We start from the raw sequence: 22,297 nt of genomic DNA on the forward strand, positions 1-22,297 counted from the left end.
GGAGAAGGAGCAGGGAAAAGTTGCCTTGAGACAGCTCTGATGAGGTAATTGGCCACTTTAGTAAGGGCGGTTTTGGTGGAATGGACAGCTTGAAAACCAGACTGAAGAGGGTCAAGGTGAGAGTTGGTGCTCAGGTAATTGGTGAGTCTTTTGTAGACAAGGTGCTCAAGAAATTTGGGAAAACATGGGAGAAGTGAGATAGGACAGTATCAAGAGGGTAGGGAGGGGTTTAGCAAGGATTTCTTCAGGATAGGGAAAATAATGACATGTGTGAAAGTGGAAGGGTAGATACAAGTAGAAAGGGAGAGACTGAATAGTTTGGTTAGGGCGGGGAGCACTGTGGAGGAATGGGCTTGGAGTAGATCAGAGGGAATGGGTCAAGCGGACAGGTAGTGGATGGATGAGAAAAGGCAGGAGACTTTATCCAGAGTAACAGGGCTCTGGGAGGTCAGTGATGATTTACAGGTGGAAGGGGTGGATATGGTTGGAGTGGCACAATGAGCAGAGACATCATGCCTGTATTTGTCAATTTTATCTCTAAAGTAGGTGGCTATGTCTTGGGAAGAGAAGATGGTAGTGGGGGGAAGAGTTGAGGGGTTTAGGAGGGAGTCAATTGTTGAGAAGAGGCTATGTGGGTTGGACGCTTGAGAGTGCAAGACAGTAGAGAAATAATTTTGCTTGGTGACAGTGAGTTTGGTGGTAAAGTGTTATAGTCTGGCATTGTACTCCATGAAGTCAGCATTGAGGCCAGATTTCCTCCACTTGTGCTCAGCTGCACTAACAGTCTTTGGTATATGTTTGGTTTTATTGTTGTGCCAGGTTCCGGGGTTAGCAGGACGGGGGTAGCAGAAGGTGGCGGGGGCAACTTTATCCAGAACCAAAGAGTAGTAGCTTTATCTGAAGAAATTATTTTAAAGAGAGTGGGGGTTAGGGACATAAGGCGGTTTGAGAATAGGTTGTGGTCAAGGTTATAGATATCTCTTCTTTATATTTGCCACTCACCAGCTCTGGGATGTGGAAATTGGGGACAAGGATTAGATAGGTTGAAGGTGATAAGGCTGTGATCAGAAAGGGTAAATGGCGAGTTGTCAAGGTGGGTGAGGCTGCAGAGTTTGGAAAATACTAAATGTAAGTTGTGTTCGGTGTGTGTGGGGCCGTTCATGTTCTATGTGAATCCAAAGGAGGAGGTAGTGGAGAGCAGTTTGGCTGAGGAAGGATGGTTGGGGTCGTTCACTGCAACATTAAAGTCACCGATGATGACAGGTCAGGTCATGAGAAGGAATGTGTGGGAGCCAAGAGCCAAAGTTACCAAAAAATTATGAAACTGGGCCGAAGGGGTCGGTAGACAACAAAAATTGTTAGTGTCAATTCTATGCATCTACAACTAGAAAGAGATTTGCATAGTGGGTGTGTCAGGAAAAAGCTTTTGCTGTACAAGAACAAGGTAAGTGTAGGAGTACAGTTTTCCATAAAACAAATAGGCAAAGACTAGGCCCTCTGAAACAATTAAAGAAACACACAGGGCTGGGTAGATCATTGTGGGCACATATACACAGTGCAGCAAAGGATCCTACAAAGGTAAGTATTACTTAAAAGAAGTTTGTTACATAAAAGAATGTTTAGACTTTATTTTTTTATACATGGGCTTTAGTCAGTGGTGTACAGTTTTATTAACTATTGTGCTATATCAATACCCACACATAACCCACCTACTTAACCACACCTGTTTTTTATTTGTCATTTTTTTGGCACTTCCAAATATTGGTAGGTATACGGATGTTAGTAAAAATCTTATTGCATTCACAGACACCAAATAAAGTCAAGCATTTTATTAAGTCATGCACAATGAAGCTCCCAGGGTCCCATGGCCTACAGAATCCTCATTATAATTGGGTAATTTTACAACTTTCACAGAAAATGTAGTGGCCAAAAATAGAAGTAACTAAGCAAGTAACCAAAGTCACAGACAGTTGGGCATCAGTTTTAACACATTTCAGAAGGAAATCCTTTTGTCAAGCCTAAAGCCATATTCTTTCAAGCAAGAATATATACACATAGACAGAAAATGCTTTGCCTTTAACACTGATAACTACAGTGTCAGTACAGTTTTCAGATATCTAGAAAGTCTAGAGTCCTAAAGGACAAGAATAAATCTCTATGCTCAGGTTTGAATCGTGGCTTACAGCAACAGTAAAACCAGATTAGTGAAGAATGACCCCTGGGTCTCCTGGGCCCCTGGGTGAGGCAAAACCCATCAGGAGTTGATGGTGGGAGTCATGATGTTCATCATACTTACATACAGTTTTTCCAAGCATGGATGACTCAAGAGTGCAATTTTCTTGTAAATGAAATTAATTTGTGGCCAGTTCCCCCAAAAAACCTAAACTTTTTCACAAACCAAAACAAACAGTATTTTTGTAGCGTATTTTTTTTATATCCATATTGTTTATTTCCTCCAACCCGGGTTTCTTAAAAAAAAAAATCATGGTTGGAATATAAAATAAAGGAACAATGCATTGCGTGCCATCAGGTAAGCCCACTTAATGTCAGCAGAGCACTACAAAATGCCACCTTGGTAGTAAGTGATCACAAGGGAATGATTTGATAATGTGGAAAAGGCTGGTGAAATGGAATAAACGTGTTTCCCTAAATATCAACCAGTAGAGTTAACAGTCCAGAACATTTAGGGTTTATATGTTACATATTACAGCATGCCAGGTCACAGACATCTGAGAAAGGACAAATTTAGATGTATTTCCTAAACTCATCATACAAGACCAGGACAAAAGCAACACCCATTACTCTGAGCTTGTTGGACCAGACAGCTCTGCTGCCTTTTTTCTCTAGTGATCTTCCTCCAGCAGTAAAATGTACCAGTGTACATGATTTCAGCTCCTTTCCGTCCAGACTGCATCATCATATGGCAATAGACTATTACTGTATGAGCAATCATCCAGCTGACCTCTATAGGTGTTCTTGGAATCTGGAAGCATATCTTTTGCTGTGTCGTGGATTCTGAAATAAGCAGCTCTGTAGCTGTAGTATGATTACCTGGACAGACACATTGATACCTTGTTAGAGGCCTTTAAGCCTATCAGATCTGAAAATCTTGACAAGGCAATCTCCAAGACCCTTGAATTCTCTGACAACACTGGCCTTACCAACATCAGCGGTCAGACAGGTTCTTGCAAAGTCAAGTGGGTAGATGAAGCACAAGGAGGTGGCTCCAGTAGCTCCACCAGATGCCAGGTTTCCGGCAAAGTAAATTCAGAACTGTGTCCTCTTGTTGACACCATCCAGGAAGATTTTTTTGTACTTGTCTTTGAAGGCAAAGTTGAGGGCCTGGGTTGGGAAATACCTGATTAGGTTGGCAGGGTCACCATCTCAGAAGGGCAGGAAACCTTGTTCAATGGGAATACAGACAGCACTTTGTATTGTTTTTTGGCTGTGATTTACTTGCTTGCATGTTGGACTTATAGCAAAACTTGGTTTTTGGTGCTACTCTTTTAATTGGTGCTACAGTGATCTTGGAGATAGCAGCAGCCACATCACCAGTCAAGAAGTTCTTGGCTAAGGAGATTGCTGCGTTGGTTATGATGTTAGTTCAGGTGTACGGGCGAGTGGTTCTTGCTGCAGCACTGAGCTTCCGAGGGCTGGGCTGTAGCATATTTTTTAGGTTCACTTGATTATTATGACCGTTATAAACAATGATCCATATGACAACATCATATTAAATTCAAAAGTTATTGGTGCTGATTCACCAAAAGCAGAGATGATGCATACGTACGCAAATCCCATGCTGGTAATTAAGGAAGCATTAATAACTGCCAATAATATGATCACACAAATAGGTAAACCAACGCAGTATTTAGAAATGAACTTCTGGCTCATTTCTGCCTGTGCATATACGTCAGCTTGGGACAGCATTAACCAAGAGTAATGTACTGCATATGCCTATTCAACTAAAACATGTGGTTAAACATGTATACAATGTAAGTTTAAAAAGTATTGTATTTTATCAGAACAATAAAGTGTTAACTGGCTATGACTGGGTACATGTCAAGAAGGGTTGGAGACTGGTCTGTTGTGCATTTTTGAATGACTTCCTCATGGATAATACAACAACTAAGTAATTGTCAATGAGGTTAGTTCGACCAGGATGCCAAATGCATGCAGATCAGATACCTTTAAGTTTTTTACATCCAGTTACATGTATATGCATATATTATTATTAATATTAGTACACAGTATTTATATAGTGCCAACATATTACACAGCGCTTTACAAAGTATATAGTCATATTATCAGGAAGACTGATGGAATAGTTTGTCGCCTGGATCCCTTCAACCAAATGGTTTGCTGTCTCCCTGCCAGGGTTTCCACATGTGGTGGACCGAGTGGACAAATTACTGGAATGGGCTGAGCATGACCCATCTGTCTTGGTCTGAGTTGGAACTAATGACAGGATATATGGAAGATGTGGATCTTTAAAAAACAGTTTACTCCCCTGGCGTTCTAATTAAGTCCATATTTTCATGCAAAAAGTGTTACATTTTTTTTTGCATAGAAATTTAGTTTATATTGTAGGCCTATAATTCTTAGGCATAACTCACCAAAATATGTCCAATATTTAAGACATTTAATAATAAACTTTAAATAAAAAAAAAATCTGTTAACACAAAGTTGCAAAAAACATACTAAATCCTGTAATATAACTGTACAGTAGCATGTATAATATATATATAATATATAATTATATATATATATTATAAAAAGATTTTTTTGTATTGGATTCAAAACAGTTATTTTGTATTGACCCCAATACAATATTTGAATTTCCCGCAGCGCCTCCCACCCACACCGACGCATGCACCAACATCGTCGGCTGAAGATCGGAGGAAGAGGACATGTCCCAAGGAACTGCAGGGACGAGCAGGACTCCGGGGGACTCCAAAGGAACAAGGTAAGTGGGGTTTTTTTTATGTTTTTGGCGACCTCAAGTATGACTCGGGATTACTGCTTTTAGCAAGTAAAATCCACCCTGAGTCACACTCAGGAATACCCCTAGGGGGGTTAAATAACTAGGTTTCAAGTTGAAGGAAAGGACCTCCAAGGTTATACTCTCTGGAATATTGCCTATGCCATGCGCAACACAGGAATGGCAGAGGGAGCTGGGGATGCATAATACACAGTTAATTATTGAAGTTTGTTATTGCCCCTCCCCTTCCCCAGTGCTAAGGAAGAAATAGAAAATTGACTACTAGCACAAATAGAAAAGGCTGCAAAAGATGGCAATATTTTAATATTGGGAGATTTTACCGACGCTGACATTGAATGGAGTAATGGCACTACAGGTACAGCAAAAGAGCGAATTTAATACAAGATAATTTTATGGTAGTTTATAGAAGCCCCAACTAGAAATGATACTCTGCTGGACCTATTTTTTTCTAACAATGCAGAGCTTATCATCAATGTGCATCTAAAAGAGAATCTGGGTAGCAATGACCATAATATGATTTAATTTTTGGTAAACTGTTAACAGGAAGCAAAAACAGGAAAGATAAAAACATTTATTTAAGAGAGCAAATTTTCCATTATTAAAAGTGGCTCTGTGACTTGGACTGGGAGAGAATATTGTTCTCAAAGAACATAGAACAAAAATGGGAATGTTTCAAGTCTGTTCTAGACAAACACACTGAAAAATATATTCCAATAGGTAGTAAATTATTTAAAAACCATAAGACGTTCCTAAAATTTTTTAACCTTGATCAACCAATCCCACATCCCTTAATATCAATTTGCAAACAATTTTTTACATAACAGGTTCAATATCCTTAAAGGCATATATTCATTCACAATCCAGTATATATTGTAATACAATTGTTTATTAAAAGAAATTCAAATATAAACACATTTACATGCTCCAATAATCAGTCTGTAGTTGTTCAAAATAGGCTTATAAGTGCGCATGAGCCGCCGTCCATGTTGGTCACCCTGTGAACGGCTCGGCGCTCCCCGGATCCGAAATCAGCTCTTCTGAGTGGCGTGATCAGCAGCCACGTCACCCCTTCGCTGTGCAGACTCCGCTCTCCCTCCAGCATCGCCCACGATGTCGGGAAATCTGGGACTAAGGTGAAAGACCGCAATCCGCGGTCACAATCCATAAAGCTGGGCTCCAAGATGGCGGCCGCCCGGGACACACACGCTGCTGGAGAAGCAGCGCAGCTGGACACACAGCAGGTCCCCTCTTCAGGTACCGGTGGGGGATTGGCAGACCAGGGGGGGGGAAAGGAGTGCTTCTCCCTCTTCCCCTGCACATGTACAGGCAGCCCAGGATTCCCCCAGCCCTTCCTTAGCCCAGGGCCCCCCCTTATCAGGGCTATTGCCTGCTTCTAACAGATGGGCAGATTCTCAGGGGGAAGACTTGGCCCCCCTTAGTCCTGAAGCCAGGTCATTTGCGGAGGGCTCCAGACACGGAATGATAGTACAAGATTCACCTGCACATGCCTCCCTATGACCTCCCAGTGGCTGAAAGCAGGCTTTATGTGAATCTGGCGGGCCTCATTCAGTCCGAGCTAGCTAAAGCTACAGAGACAATTACCTCTGAACTCCGTCAAGATTTACAGAGTTTGGGTGCCAGGATTGATGTTTTTGAGAAAAAAGTGGATGATGCGGTCTCACAAGTTAATCAGAATTCTAAAGAGATATCAGTTCTGTATGACCAGATTGATGACCTTCAGATTAAGCTGGATGACTTGGAAAACAGAAATAAAGTAAAATCTGCTGGGAAACATTCACAGAAGACACCTTGAAAACGGACTCTGGAAGCCATTTTGTTTCAGGCTTTTTTGCTTTTGTTCGGTCTTACCTTGGATTTTTGTTATCTAGCCTTTTTTTTATTCTTTTACATGTGCTATGCTGATGGATCACCTTTGAAGCCCTTTTGGTGGGGTTGTGACTCTATAACATATTTTGTATTATCCTTTTATGTTTGCTAGAGTAACCCGGAGTTGGAGTGCTTGGGTTATTTTTAACCCAGACGGGATAAATGCTATGGTTGGCTGAACACTTGGGGACTCTAGTGATATGGTGTGTGGGGGTGTTTACATTTCTTTTATCCAAGGTTAGATTGTACGATACTGGATATTGTTTCATTGCACAGTTTGTTAAGTGGCTGCCGAGCCATTATCAAGCATGAGGCTCCCCTGGTTAGCTACACACATAATCTGTTGAGATTTGTTTGTGGGGGACCTGATGCGTTCATACTTGATTTTTGGGGCGTGGGATCCGGGGGGTTACACATGCCCTCCACCTTCAGGGAATTTAGTTTGGGCCCTATTTATTTACCTGGGCCTGCAGAAAATCTCCCTGACGAGATGGAGCTCGATGGAGCTCCTGGGAGCACGGGAGGTGGGGCTGCCGGGAGCGTGTGTTTCCCGGGCGTCGGGGGGGCACCCAATCCTTTCCGGTTTACTTAGAAACTTTTGGTTGTGCCATGTGCTTGTGTCTTTTCAGTCTTTTTTGTCCTGTTTGTTTCCTGATAGTCCCCTCCCTGTTATCCCTAATTTTAGAGGAAGTTTACTGATGATTCTATTGACTTTATATCCCTATGTTGTCTGACTCTCCCGCTGGGTCTGCGACCCCTACTAAGTTAACATTGCTTTCTCATAATGTTCAGGGCCTTAACTCCCCGGTCAAGAGAGCCAAGGCATTTCAATACTATAACTCATTAAAAGTTGATATCCTAGCTTTACAGGAAACTTATTTTACCAACAATTCAGCTCCAAGGTATTTTCATAAAAACTACCCTATTTATTACACTGCCAATTCTGATAAGAAGAAATGTGGGGTCCTCCTATGTTTTAATAAGAGTCTGAATTTTGCACTGCAAGAGGTCTTTAGGGACCCGGGGGGCAGGTTTCTGGTGGTCATTGGCTATGTTGGCCTACAGCTTATCACGGTGGTATCCTATTATGCGCCTAATGAAGGTCAATTGGCGTTTTTCCGTAATTTCCTGGTTGAAATCTGGCCCAAAGTACAGGGCCCCCTGTCTTGCTAGGTGACTCTAATCTGACTCTTGATCATATTTTGGATAAATCCAAACCGGGCAGATATAAGGACCCTCCCAAAAAAGTCATGGTCTCTCTCTCCTGTTGCGACAATATGACCTAGTTGGAGGGAGTTGAACCCATCAGCTAGGGACTATACATATTTTTCAGCAGCCCATGACCAGTAATCGCGTATTGACCATGGGTTTGTTCAGACTCGCATGGTCCTCAATATACTGGGGGCCCAGATTTTGTCTACGCCTTGGTCTGATCATGACCCATTGACATTATACCTTACGGGCTTTAACCGCCCACTGACTGGGTTTCGCTGGAGACTTAACGATAGCTTGGTTTCAGATACGCTGGTGAAAGGGGAGATAGACTCACTGCTAAGTAACTTTTTTCAGATAAATGTGCCGAGCGACACGTCTCCGGCCGTTAACTGGGAAGCCCATAAAGCCTATATTCAGGGGGAGCTGATCAAACTAGGGGCGTCACGCAAGAAGGCCCACAACAAATTGATTGACACTGGCCTTAATGAATACCACCAGTTACAGCGACAACATGAAAATCAATCTGTGCTGAAGTCTCGGTTGGAGGCCAAACGCACTGAACTTAATTTACTTTTTACTACTAGGGCGGAAAAATCGATCCGCTGGTCAGCCCATAAATTTTATCTGTGGAGCGATAAACCAGGTAGTCTCTTGGTTAATAAACTCACCCCCAGACCCAAATCACAAGCGTTCCCCAAAATTAAGGTCAGGGATGGCAGGCTATCTCAAAACCCGGAAAAAATACTGGCAGCTTTTTGAAGATTTCTATGGTCGTTTGTAAAGCTCTGATGACTCCATCACCGATATAAGAATTGACAGGTTTCTTAATAGGCTCGACTTAAACTGCATCCTAAACACAAGGTAATTTTGGAACCACCATTTACAATTGAGGAAATGAATGGGGTGCTTAAATTTCTTAAGTTGGGAAGTTTACCTGGCCCGGATGGTTTTTCTAATTTATACTACAAAACGTTCAGCCCTATTTTGGCACCACACTTGATAGCCTACTTTAATTATCTGCGTGAAGGATACTCCCTTTTAAGAGACGCCAATAGTGCATATATTAGTGTGATTCCTAAGCCAGGTAAAGATGCATCGGAAGTGGCCAATTACAGGCCCATCTCATTAATTAATTGTGATCTTAAAATTATGAGGAAGATCATGTCAATAAGACTGGGCTCATTTCTGGGAGTGAATGTTCATCCGGACCAGGTGGGCTTTCTGCAACACAGACAGGCCCCGGACCAAACAAGAAGAGCAATAGACCTCATCTCGGTAGTTAATTCCAATTGGGATGGGGGCCTCCCACGTAAGGCTATGTTGCTTTCTCTCGATCTTCAAAAGGCATTCGATAGCATATCTTGGAAATACTTGTTTCAGGTTCTTACTAGGATGGATTTTGGGGTCCACTTTATTAACCTGTTGTTGACATTGTATGACTCACCTGAAGCAAGGATATCGTTAGGGGGATTTCTTTCCACTGCCATTCCAATCAAAAGAGGGACCAGACAGGGCTGTCCGCTTTCTCCACTCCTGTTTGCCCTAGCTATTGAGCCCCTGGCTATTGCTATGGGTACGGACCCTAATATTAAAGGGATTAGCTGTGACCGGGCAGAACATAAATGTGCCCTCTTCGCTGATGACATATTGATGTTTATTACCTCCCCAACCACCACTTTGCCCAACTTAATGAAACTATTGGATGATTTCTCCTTGTGCTCTGGCCTGAAGGTGAATAAATCTAAGTCCCAGGCCCTCAATATAAATATTCCCTTGGGGACGCTTGAAGGCGTAAGGAAGACGTTTGATTTTAGTTGGCAGGAGGAATCCATCTGGGCATAAGGTTGACTCCTAAGTACAATAGTCTTTAAAAGGCTAATTACACATTTTTGTTTAAAAAACTCCATGCGGATATTCGTAGGTGGTCTCTTGCCCCTCCATCGTGGCTGGGACGGATAGCGGCTATCAAAATGAACTTACTCCCCAGATTACTTTATTTGTTTCGCACTCTCCCAATTCAGGTTTCTGTAAAGGAGTTGGAATTCCTACAGTCTAAAATGATGCAATTTATCTGGGCTGGGAAGAAGGCCAGAATACGAAAGAACACTCTTTTCGCACCAAAGCGAAGGGGGAGTTTGGGGGTCCCAGATCTGAAGTATTATTATGTGGCGGCACAGGTCGCACAAACCTCATTGAGCACTTTGTACGGAGCTCGTCCCCAATGGGTGGAAATAGAGAATCAAGATAAATTCTCGGGTTCCATAGAATCCCTTATGTGGCGTAAAAAAAGCGGGCGAGGGACTGTACTAGGTCCGGCTTTGTTCCACTCCATTCAGGTTTGGGATAAATTCAAACACTGTCCGCAACTAATCTCACCTCATAAACCTCTAACCCCTTTATGGAATAATCCGGAGTTCCCGCTGGGCTTAAGCTTAGCTAACTTTCATTGGTGGATCTCCAGGGGTTTCAGGAGGGTGAAGGATTTGATTGATGTTCGTGCAGTGTTTTCCTGGGAACATTTAGTCAGAAATTTTGAAATTCCTCAAACAGAACATTTTCACTATAGACAATTGTCCTCATATATCAATACGGTAATTAAAGAAGCCCCGAGACCCTTGCGCTCCTCTGTATTTGAAAGCACGTGCTTCTCTTTAGCTTCAACCAAAGGGAAAATCTCAGTGATTTACTTGGCCTTAGTAGCCCCTACCAGCAAATTGCAATATATGCGGGACTGGGAATCTGAATTGGGCATTATCTGGGATTTGGAAGAATGGTGGTATAGGATGGATTCCCTCTCCAGGATCTCCCTGAATTCTGCAATAGTAGAAGCCAATTATAAAGTAGCTCTTCGATGGTATCTCACTCCAGACAGACTAGCGAAAATGTTCCCTTCAACTTCTCCTTTCTATTTTCGAGGCTGTGATTCTAGGGGTTCCATGTTACATATCTGGTGGTCATGTCCAATAGCCAGGAGGTTTTGGGACGAGGTATTTAACCTGATCTCTAGAATTTTCCAACAAACGATTGGTAGCACTGTTGAAGCGGCCCTGTTTGGAAAGCTTGAAGTGTCCCTTTCTGGTCCCTCAAAAAAGTTGATTAGACTGATATTACTAGCAGGCAGAATCTCCCTAGCCAAAGCATGGAAGTCACCTTCGATATCTTTGGATCCTATACACACAAAATTGAACTGGGTTATGGTCAATGATAGACTAACTCACACCCTAAAGAACTTGTTGGACAAATTCGAAGATATATGGGAGCCCTGGATTGTATTTAACAACAAGTAAATTACGGTTTCAGCTAACCTAATGGGATATAACACACTAGTGTTAATTGCCCGATCAACTTCCTCTTCCCCCCCCCCCTCCCTTGTAGTCTATTTATTCTATGTTTGTTCATGTCTTTGTTTCATAACGGGGACGTTGGCTTGGTTTATTTATTGTTTAAGTTTAGATGTGTACGGCTTTGCCTTTTACTAATGATTTCAGATGGTATATCACGTTACTTACTTATTTGACTCCAAGATGTTTTCCTTATTAGATATACCAGGTATATAGAAATTATATGGTCCAGGCATTGTTTGATTTGAAAATCATTGTTAAGTTGCGCACACATATCATATTTTGTCCCTCGTTATAATTTTGTTAATATCTTGTTTTTAATGTTTTATCTATTTGTAACTTTACTTGTGAAATTCAATAAAAGATATTGAAATATAAAAATAGGCTTATAACAGTTTAACACGTTTCTCGGAACATAGTTCGTTTCCTCAGGAACATTTTAGCCTAAAAAATTACAAAAATTTTTTTTCAAAATTTAAAATGTCTAATACACAGTTGTGACTTATCATTATCAGCACAAGCAGGTTACTCACTTCTGTTTCCACATTTAATTCCTCGATTGGACAGATAGGTCAAGATCAATCAAGTTGATATAGATCACTGGCTAGGATAAAAAAATCTTTATTAATTTAAATAGGTTCCTTAGCAACAAGTATCCACAATGGTTTCCAGAATTTTATAGCTATATATGTACCACTGTCCAAGCTTATTAGAAAGGTAATTATAACATGCATTTGCTACCCATCACCCATTACATTGTATTCAAATCGCCACTATAATGTGCTGTTGCCAATAGCAACTGCATCCAAACTGGGTATAAACTGCAAGTATAAATCTCACCTGGGCTCTATCCTTGTACTGTGCAACACTCTCAGAATCATCATTAGGTTAGTTTCATGCATTTAGCCTTTTAAATAGTAAATTTGTTGTTATGCAAGCGGGTGTGGACCCACTGTGCCACTGACTGGTTATACTCCGGAGGGGCGTGACTAAGCAGCTACCAGGTCTTCGCTAGAGCCCCTGATGGTGAGGATAGGCTTGGGCTGCGGGGTAGCTGCCAGGTGCCACTCCAGAGCAATCCCCAGGCCAGTGGCAGCTGACCACAGGAGTCAGGAAGCAAGGATCCAAGATCAAGATCAGGCGGCAATCAGGCGAAGTCCAGAAACGTAATCCAAGGTCAGGGTCAGGCGGCAAACAGGCAAAGTCCAAAACGTATCCGAGGTCAGGGTCAGGCAGCAAACAGGCAGAGTCCAAAATCGTCAGCAAGGTCCGGTACACGGTAGAGCAAAACAGGAACACACCTTAGCACAGAGAGTAACACAGAGGAAGCCAGAGATTGCTCAGGCAACTTCCTGTAGTAGGAGGTGCCTTTAAGTACCTGCAGGTAATCACCCATAGGCTGGGGAAAACAGAGGGCGTGTGTTACCTCAGACAAGGAGAGACACACCCACACCAGCTCAACACCAGAGCAAGTCTAAACACAGGTATAGAACATAGGAAGGAGGTTACCTGAAAGACAGGACCCGGCGCCCGTGCCTTCGATTAGGAGTAGTGGCGCCGGCACGACCTGCAGTGCTAACATTTGTGTTACTATTTTTGTGTTAACAAAAGATACATACTGGGTTGTGAATAAATATATGCCTTTAAAGTCACAAGGTTATTGACCCTGGTATGTAAAAAAATGTTTGTTTGGGTTATTTGGGTAATAAGTTTAAAAAGCTAAAATTTAACACTATGTGGTTCACAGCAAATGTTAACAAAACCATAAAGAATAGGAAAAGGATCACCTTCATCATTTGAAAAGTATAAAGAATATAACAAAAGATGTAAAAGGAGATAACACGTGCAAACTTCAAAAAGAAAGACATATTGGAAAGGAAAGTAAAGCAAACCTCAATTTTTAAAAAAATATAATAATAGCAAAAAGATCAAATCAGATCAATCACCTTGCTCATCACTGACTGCACCAAGGTTTTCTGGCAAGTTACAAAGATGGCTATGCAGAAAATGCACCTTGATCCTCATATTGCAACCAAGCATTTTGTAGCTCTCCAAGAGTTTCTGGACAATTTCTGTGTAATTATTCGCTCGTGTGTTTCCAAGAAAGTCCTTGACAATGGCATTGAATGATAACCAAGCGTTCTTTTTGACTTCTAACATTGTCCTGATGAAATGTTCATCTTTGATGAGCTGCCGAATGTGTGGGCCATCAAACACACTGGCCTTTATTTTTTCAAGTGGCAGGCTAGGAAATGCCAAAATGAGGTACTTGAAACAGGTTCCTTCAGTTGGCAAAGCTTTAACAAACTGCTTCATCAGACCCAATTTCATGCGCAGAGGCGGGAATATATTATTCTTTCTATCAACAAGCAGCACATGTAGAATGTTTGGATTACCTGGTTTTAGGGTAGATCTTGGAGGCCAATTCCTTTCCACCCAATGCCACTCACGAGCCCTGCTGTCCCACATGCACAGATAAAAGGGATACCCAATTGTGTTATATTCACATTTGCATATCATATTGCAACAACTCAATGACTCTTTATGTCTGCATATTCTTAACAAAGAGAAACTGAATAATCAATTGGGACTGACCCAAATATTATGTCATTGTGAAGGAGGACACACTTTAAGCTCTGTTTTGAGCTTTTGATGAATAGTCCCCATTCAGTTGAGGTAAAGATTGGAATTCCCAATTCCTCCATTAAACCAGGTATGTTATGGCAATACACAAAGCCACTGTCAGTTCCAAAGTACTGCATAAATGCAATTTCTATGGTTCGAAAGAATGATACCTTCGTTCCTTTTCAAGTAGGTTTTTCCCACACAGTCTTGATACTAGGAGTTCTGAAGCCTTCTTCGATAGTCCCAAATCATGTTACCTCTATGTTACATTTTTTTTTCCTGGTATATCCTGAAGTTTTCACTATAAAAAAGGAACAGTAACTGAAATGATCTCCTGACTCTCGCCAAACCATAGGTATACCAAATGGGATCTTATCACGTGTTCCCTTTGTCCACATCTGTAAACCCTCGACACACAGTTTGCACACCTTATGAGGGGCCCAAGACTTATCTTGATCACCAAGTTTAACTTTGAAATATTCCAAATAGGCTTGCTCTACAAATGTGCTGATGTTTGCCCTTTGACTGGGAATGGTGAAACTGCCACAGATATAACAAAATGAATCATTGTTGTTAATGCACTTACGACGAGAAACAGCAGAGCAACACATAATCTGAAAGGAAGGAAATATGTGTGTAGGTAGAAAAATACATTTCGCTTATTTTCTACATAGAGCAGCCAACAACCTCTGACCACACTGTCTTACGTGCAAATGATCAGGCTATACAAATCCACGCTACAGTAATCGCATTAATGTAAGCGGTAGAGAAAAAAACTGACGTGATAGAAAAAAACTAACTGCACTTTAAGAATCAGCATACCTATTTTAGTGTAAATAACCCTAAACATTGAAGTTAACAAAAAATATGTTCAAAATTGTTCCCCAGCATAATCATATGTGGAAAAAAAAATAAGAAAACAGAAAGGGCGAGAAGGAAAAGGAGAATTTGAAGGTAAATAGTTATGAATAGTATCTTTGTAGATTGATATTTGCATAATTATAGTTGTTACAAATTTGTTACCTAGTTTGTTTAGCTAGATTTCAGCTAGGGTTAATAGCTAGATTTTAGCTAGGGTTAATAATGCATATTTTGTTAGAGGATAAAAAAAAATAATTTGTCCAATTTGGGTACAATATTGGAATAAACTTTTGGATTTATTACTTATTATTTGGATTTATTTTTTATAACGTTTAACGTGATCAATGTTTTAGGAGCAGAAAACAATGTAATCTGCTTTAAAATTTTTCCGCACGGCCACGCCTCCCTGGCATACCGGCGCTTCACGATCACACCGAGGATGTGATGCAGAAGCCGGCCAGGGAACGCTGAAGATGCCACTGGATCAAGAGGAGCAGTTAGGACTTTTTCTTCCCTACCCTGAGTGTGGGTCAGGGTTACCGCTTTTGGTATGTAATATTCACCCCGAGCCACACTCAGGAATTCTGCCAAGGCAGTTAAAGGAGATGTATTTAGACATGGGGGTTCCAGGGCTTTCAGAGAGAAAATCTATTTGGTTTCTAATTTAAGTAAAGCATTATCAATATCCCTGTCTCTGGGGTTAGGTGATATTTATTCCAAATCTGAAAAAGATATGGCTTTGTTATTATAGTTATGTACAGTGCCTACATGATAGCTAATTGGTGTAATCAATTTACCAGTATTTATGGAATAGTATAGTTAATTGGTGTAATCAATTTACCAGTATTTATGGTATGTTCGTATATCCGCTTGCATAATGCTCTCTTGGTCTTTTCTATGTAAAACCTACCACAATTACAGGAGATGAGATAAATCACTCCTGATGTGGAACCGTCTGTTCGTACTTTTTGTTCATTAAGACAGGGGCATTGTGAGCACTTCCCACATCAGTATGTCCCTGGAGCATTCCCTGTGGATAATATGGAGGATGGAGTGATGACTATGAACAAGTGTATCCTTGAGAGATAGAGATTTTCGATATGTAATACTTGGGTATTGATGTATGAATCTTGATATTTATTGGTCACTTAGCAGTATATTCCAGTGTCTCTGTAGGATATTTTGAATTTCTTTATGTTGATTATTAAACATTGTGATAACCCTAACTGGAACTTCGGATGGCTGAGGTTTATTCAGTGTAATAAGATTTTGATGTTAAGGCTCTTTGGTAGGCATTTTTCAAAAGATTTTTACTATAGCCGTTTTGGTGGAGCCTCTCTTTTAAATCTTTAGATTCATGTCTAAAGTCAGTTAAATCGGTACAGTTTTGCCTAAGTCTAAGAAACTGGCTTAGGGGGATACTTCTTTTCAATGGGTCTGGATGGGCACTATTCATATGCAGGATGGTGTTGCCTGCAGTGTCCTTCCTAAAAAGGGTGGTATCAATGCTTCCACTAGATGTGATTCTAATATAGGTGTCTAGGAAGGGTGCTTGTTGGTTTTTGGGTATACATGGTGAATTTAAGGTTGTATTAATTTATCTGTAATTCTGAAAAAAATGTTTGAAGGTTTGAAGTGACAATTTAGATCCTGTCCATATTTATAAAGCTATTGTCTATATATCTTTTCCAGACAAGAATATGATGTATTCTTGGTAAAGATGTTTTTTAAGATGGAAATGATAAATTAATTAAATGGTAGAATATTGCGGTAAAACCTATTTAAGTATGTTAGAATGATCAGTGACCCGTGGCGTATGCTGAAATATAAAGCTTCAACGTCAATTGTAACTAAAGTTGAATTCGGTGGGATGTGTAATTTGGAAGTGAAATTGAGGAGTTCTAAAGTATCTTTGAGATGAGATGGGAGAGAGCTGACAATAGGTCTTAAATATGTGTCCACCAACTCACATTCAATGAGATTGAACCAATGCCTGAAATAATTGGACATCCTGATGGGTTTTTGAGGTCTTTATGTACCTTTGGGAGTGCATAAAAGGTTGGTATAGTAGCAATGTAAGTTTCATCAATTATATAATACATTAAACCCTCAATAGGTACAAGTACTAACATCCTTTTTTTATTAGATATTATCCACTTTAACACGCAGGCAACATTTACAACATCTATGAACTAATCTTTAACATTAGTGTTGCTTTTTGATCATTGGAAATCAAATTATAGGTAATTATTATTTTACTTTATGTGCATTCTATTAGACCTATACCCATTTTACATTCTACTCCCAATTAGTTGAAAACCATTTTCCACTCCCTTGATTGTACTATTATAACAAAATGATGGTATTATCTTATATAGAGCTTACAATTTCTTGTGTATATCACCATAACTATAAAATAGAATCTAAATAGAATAATGAAATCATTTTTCTGATAATCATTGTTTTATTATAACAACACATAATAGATATTGTGTATTTTTGAAAACTGTAGTTTTGTCATCCAAGTCTCTATAATCTCTAAAGAATCCATGAGAGGCGAAACGCGTTGGGAAGAGACTTTCTCAATCTGATCTGCTCTTTGAAGCGCATTTGATTCTTTATCCATATTGCTACTTATTTGGTCAGTGATCATGATGCATATTAATTATCTGTGATTGTGCAAAATGAATTCTTTATTTTATTTTATACAAATAATGTTTTGATTGTTATGTTACAAATAAATAAACTTTGCTTTTATCTGTAATTATTAAGTGCCTAAAAAGCCTTCTTTTCTCTCCCCCCCCCCCCCTTCCCCCTTCTCACCCCCCATGGTTTCTTTCATGTAAGAAGAGGTTTGGCACAGTCTAGAACTATTTGATTCAATATCAACCTCCCTTCTTGGTCTCCTCCCTTCCACTTTTCCCTCAAGAAGTAATTTCAGCAACTACTATAGTATGCTTTAAGATAAAGCAGGAATATAATTTGTATTAAAGCTTTATATAAAGATAACAGAGACTGTTGATCCAGGGAACATCCAACTGCCTCATGGAATCAGGAATTATTTTTTTCCCATTGGAGCAAATTGTTCCAGGGTTTTTTTTTTCCTTCCTCTGAATCAACTATATTCTTAGTAAAAGGAACCCTGTTGGCTGGAGAGAGTATGGGGCCCTGTGCTGCATTCTTTGCACATTCCTTTCTCTGTCCATGGGTATGTTGTGTTCTGGTACTGATTGTCTTTGAAATGATTTTAGACACTTCTTGAGTCTATGCCTCTTTTCGTGTTGTGGAATGTGACAGAAGAACAACCAGCACAGTTTTGTTTAAACCTGTAGTTTGTCTTTGTTTATTTTATGTGTTTATTTTTTATGTTAAGATATGGGTTTGTTTTTCTTAAAAAGGGCCTATTTTGCATTACAGTTTCATCTGTACAAAAACTAGGTACTACATGATATTTGTCTACATTCCATTCTGATCACCAGTCTTTGCTGCATAGGGTAAACAAAACCCAAAAGCTAGCCAAAGGAGAAGTTTTCTGAGTGTTTATTGCATCAATTAGGTGTGATTTGCTGTTGTGAGTCTTTGCCTGGCCCTGCTTTCATCATCATCAGGTGTGTTAGAATGTGTATGGCGTAGTTCAGCCATTTGACACCCAGCTTGATAAAAAAAAGTAGATGCATGCTCCTACCTTGTATGTTAATGTGCAGGACAAAAAAGCAATTATGTGGAGTGTATAGTGCAATTATGGGGAGATTTGGGAAGGCAGAATAAACAGGGCCAAGAATAGCCAGCACAGAAAATAAAAGGGACACTACGTTAAGACCAAGCCTATAACACTACACCAAATTAACTCAGGACTTGTGTAAAGCTGCAGTAAAACAAAATCAATAAAGTATGTGAAAGAGAAACAGGTGCACACATTAGCCACAAAGATTACACAAGGAGGAAAATAAAAAATGTTAGCTGGAAAAGTGTGAGCTGCCTTGTATCCTCATAATCAACTCCAATGCACCAAAATGCCAAAAATGCACCAGTTTTTGCTTTTTGGTTTGTGAGGTCTCCTCATTAAAAAATAAAAACAAACCTGCCTGCCCCCCTTGCAACCCTGATTTAAGCACACACCTATTCAGACAGCCTTTTTTTTTTATAACTGGGGGGATCCAGAGCCAGAAACACTTTGGCACCCTGTACATTGCACCCCCTTACCGAGGGTTTCCATGCAGTATACTCAATCTCTCAACTGAGGATTTCTGTCTTCCCACTCACCCATTACTCCACTCATCTGATTGAGAAGTGCCCTTTATTTTTATTAAACCTGCTATTGCTCCCTTTATTTTTTTTAAACCCCTTCACCATCAAGGGGATTTTGCCCTTGCCAGAGGGATTCTAATATTCAAAGAGCAATACAGACTATATGACAAATGTGAGTAAAACTGTTTACAGTAATTACCTACCTGTTTTTATAATTGATTCACAATGTACCATGGGGTTTATATCTAATTAGTTTTCTTCTCCTCTGCTTAGCTTCTCCTCTGGCTGCTGTGCCTTCAGTACCTTGTATACACAGCTGTACAGTGTGTTCAAAGCAAATCATGAGTGGGTTCGATGATGATTGTTCCCAATAGACGTATGGAAAAGTTTTTGTGGCAACTTAACTTTACTCAAAAAACATAAAATTTAGCAATCTAAGCTAGACAGAGTTCACCTGATCTCACAAAAGAGACAACCCCATTTTTAGAAAAATATATTCTGAGACAACTGTACAACTTTTACGCTTCCAATATGTGGATTGCTTTATTATCCACATGCTGATTGTTAGCTCAGGTGCGCTTTGTCTAGCTTAGAATGCTAAACTTTTCGTTTTTTGAATAAACTACTTACAGTAAGTTGCCAAAAAGAGCTGTTCTTTTTCCTTTCTTTTCATACATTTGTATATGTACATAAGGCTTAGCAACCAACCACTACAGAAAGGAAAAGGTACATTTTTGGGGTTTCTCTATATTTCCATTTATTATTCTCAATAGGTTTTACTGGAAATGATAACATTTGAGGTTATTTTGTATCATGTATTGATAAAGCACCTCACAATGTAATGTTTTTGGAATGTGGGCCAAACAAAACATGAACAATATACAAATTATATGAACATATTGTCCTGGCAAAGAATTGAAAAGGAAAGCCTGTTAGCCAATCATCATGCCAAGATATCATGATGCCACAAAGTTGAAAAATACCTAAAACCAATTTCCGTTAAGTGGCCCAGCATTTATTTTATGTTTTCCTGTGCATAGGATGACTCTTAAAAATCCCCTTTAAGGGCCATAATTAGGTCTTTGTGCACCACGAGAGCTGGCTCCTACTAATAAAGTCCCAGTGTTTGGGTGTCTAATAATAGCTTTATCAGGGAACCTTGACTGTTGGTCTTACAGGGAGTATTGTGGCTAAGCTTCTGCTCTCTGATTAGCTTTACGGGCTCTTCTGCCAATTGTTCTACATTTCCAGGGTTTGTGTATACTTCCTCCTCTCAATGTTTTTTTGTGCTCGCATTATCCTGTGAACCATAGCGCACTCTGGAACACAGGTGTGTGTTCCTTCAAATGGGAGAGTGTTCACTCACATTTGCACAGTAGTGGTGTTGAGGTGGAACACAAGCTGTATTCCAGAAATGGATACTCTCCCTTTGCCTCTTTCCATTGGATTCCCTCTTACTGTACAGCTAAAAGTACATTCAGGAAAGGTTTGGTGCTTTCAGTTCCTGGCTTCTCAATATTCTTAACTGAAAGCTTTAGGCAGCGAGATGAATCAGTTACCCCTCCAAAAGACCAGGTAGGGGGCAACATGGGCGAGTAAACAGTTTGAATTATTCTGGAGGCCTTTTTTTATTGTCCCTATTCTCCAGCCCTTAGGAAAAGGGCTAATGCAGGTTAAGGTCCGAAGTTGGGCTTCTTTAACATTCAAGATTGGCATGATTAAAGTTTAATCCCCATGGCTGTTCCTTGTTCCTCTGTGTCAACACAACATCAAAGCATATCTTCTACTTGTTTGCAGCAGTTACACATGGAGGATGTATATTCGGTGTGCTTTAATGTAGCTCTTCCAGGCAAAGCTCTGTATTATGGATGATTTTAAGGAGTTCCTAGATGTACCACGTTTCCTGAATGAACACCAGAAATGTTACCTTCTTTTTGGAGGATATGGTGACACCTAGAAGTGTTGAATCTCTGCACAGATCTGGATTTGAAACCTGTCTGAGTAGGTGACTCACAGATCACTGTCCAAAGTTATAGAAATCTAGACAAACAATGTGAAGTTAGCAGTGGTGCATGCAAGGGGGATAATACTGTGTGTCTTTTGAACCCGAAGATCATGTGTCAATTTGTGGATGAATCAGCTCTTGGTGTGGTCTGTGCCTCTGCTAGAACAATACTTTGGTCAGTTATAGCAAAGAGGGCATTATGGCTAATTCCCAGGGTGGCAGACCCTTGAAACAAGAGTGGTATTAAATCCCTTTCCAAGGACAAATCATGTTCACTGATAATTGGGAAAATGTCATTAGCCAGGCTACATATGAGAAGATATCATAAGAGGTATCTAAAAAGAGCTGAAATTTAAATTCTCTTTCTGATTGTCATGATAAAGACACTTGAACAGGAGGTGGACCCTCTGTGCTACCTGCACGTTTAGCCAAGGTGATATCAGAGACGCAGAGGTCTAAAGTACAGCCCGGTGTTCACCAGAGCACCCCGCAAGGGGTTTTGGGCTTTGCTGCGAATGGCACTCAGGTTGCGGCCCTCAGACTCACCCGTGCAGGTAGCAGCTGACAGCGGGAGATAACTGAAGGCAATGTACAAAAATCGACAGGCAGATTCAAAACGGAAAACAGGACTGAGTCAGGGCAGGCAGAGGAACAGGCACTCTCAAGATAAGCTAACGTCAGGAACAGGAAAACAAGACTGGAAACCGAATGCCCACAGGAACCTCAGGTAGTAACACCTATTGCTGAGGCAATAGGTGTCAGACTGAGCCCAGCATATATAGGGAGACTGACAGGCTAGCTGGGCAAGGACTAGAAGGACAGGTGAGAATCAATTAGCAGGAAGGGCTCGGCAACGCCCCTAAGTCCAAAGCCAGCAGAGCAGCTAAACCAAGGTGGGAACAGCTGATGCTAATCAGATTCTATCAGGAGGGCAACAAGTACCAGATCAGCAGTGCTACTGATCTGTGACACTGATCACATTAGAGAGGTGTCAGGGCTGATGTCAATAGTGGATACCCCACATTGACTGCACATTTGGCAAAGGTGTGAACTGAGGTGCATTGTCTTAAAGCACCCCTTGGTGTTTACCAGAGAAACCCACAAGGGATGGTGGAC

General features: G+C 40.5%; 1 pseudogene; it reads right to left on the minus strand.

The window, feature by feature from the left end:
• Positions 1 to 2,745: 2,745 nt before the first annotated feature.
• On the minus strand, positions 2,746 to 6,101 carry LOC140330808 (ADP/ATP translocase 2-like; annotated as a pseudogene).
• Positions 6,102 to 22,297: the final 16,196 nt, after the last annotated feature.

The sequence above is a fragment of the Pyxicephalus adspersus genome, chromosome 1, assembly GCF_032062135.1.
Source record: "Pyxicephalus adspersus chromosome 1, UCB_Pads_2.0, whole genome shotgun sequence".
Classification (NCBI taxonomy): Eukaryota; Metazoa; Chordata; class Amphibia; order Anura; family Pyxicephalidae; genus Pyxicephalus; species Pyxicephalus adspersus.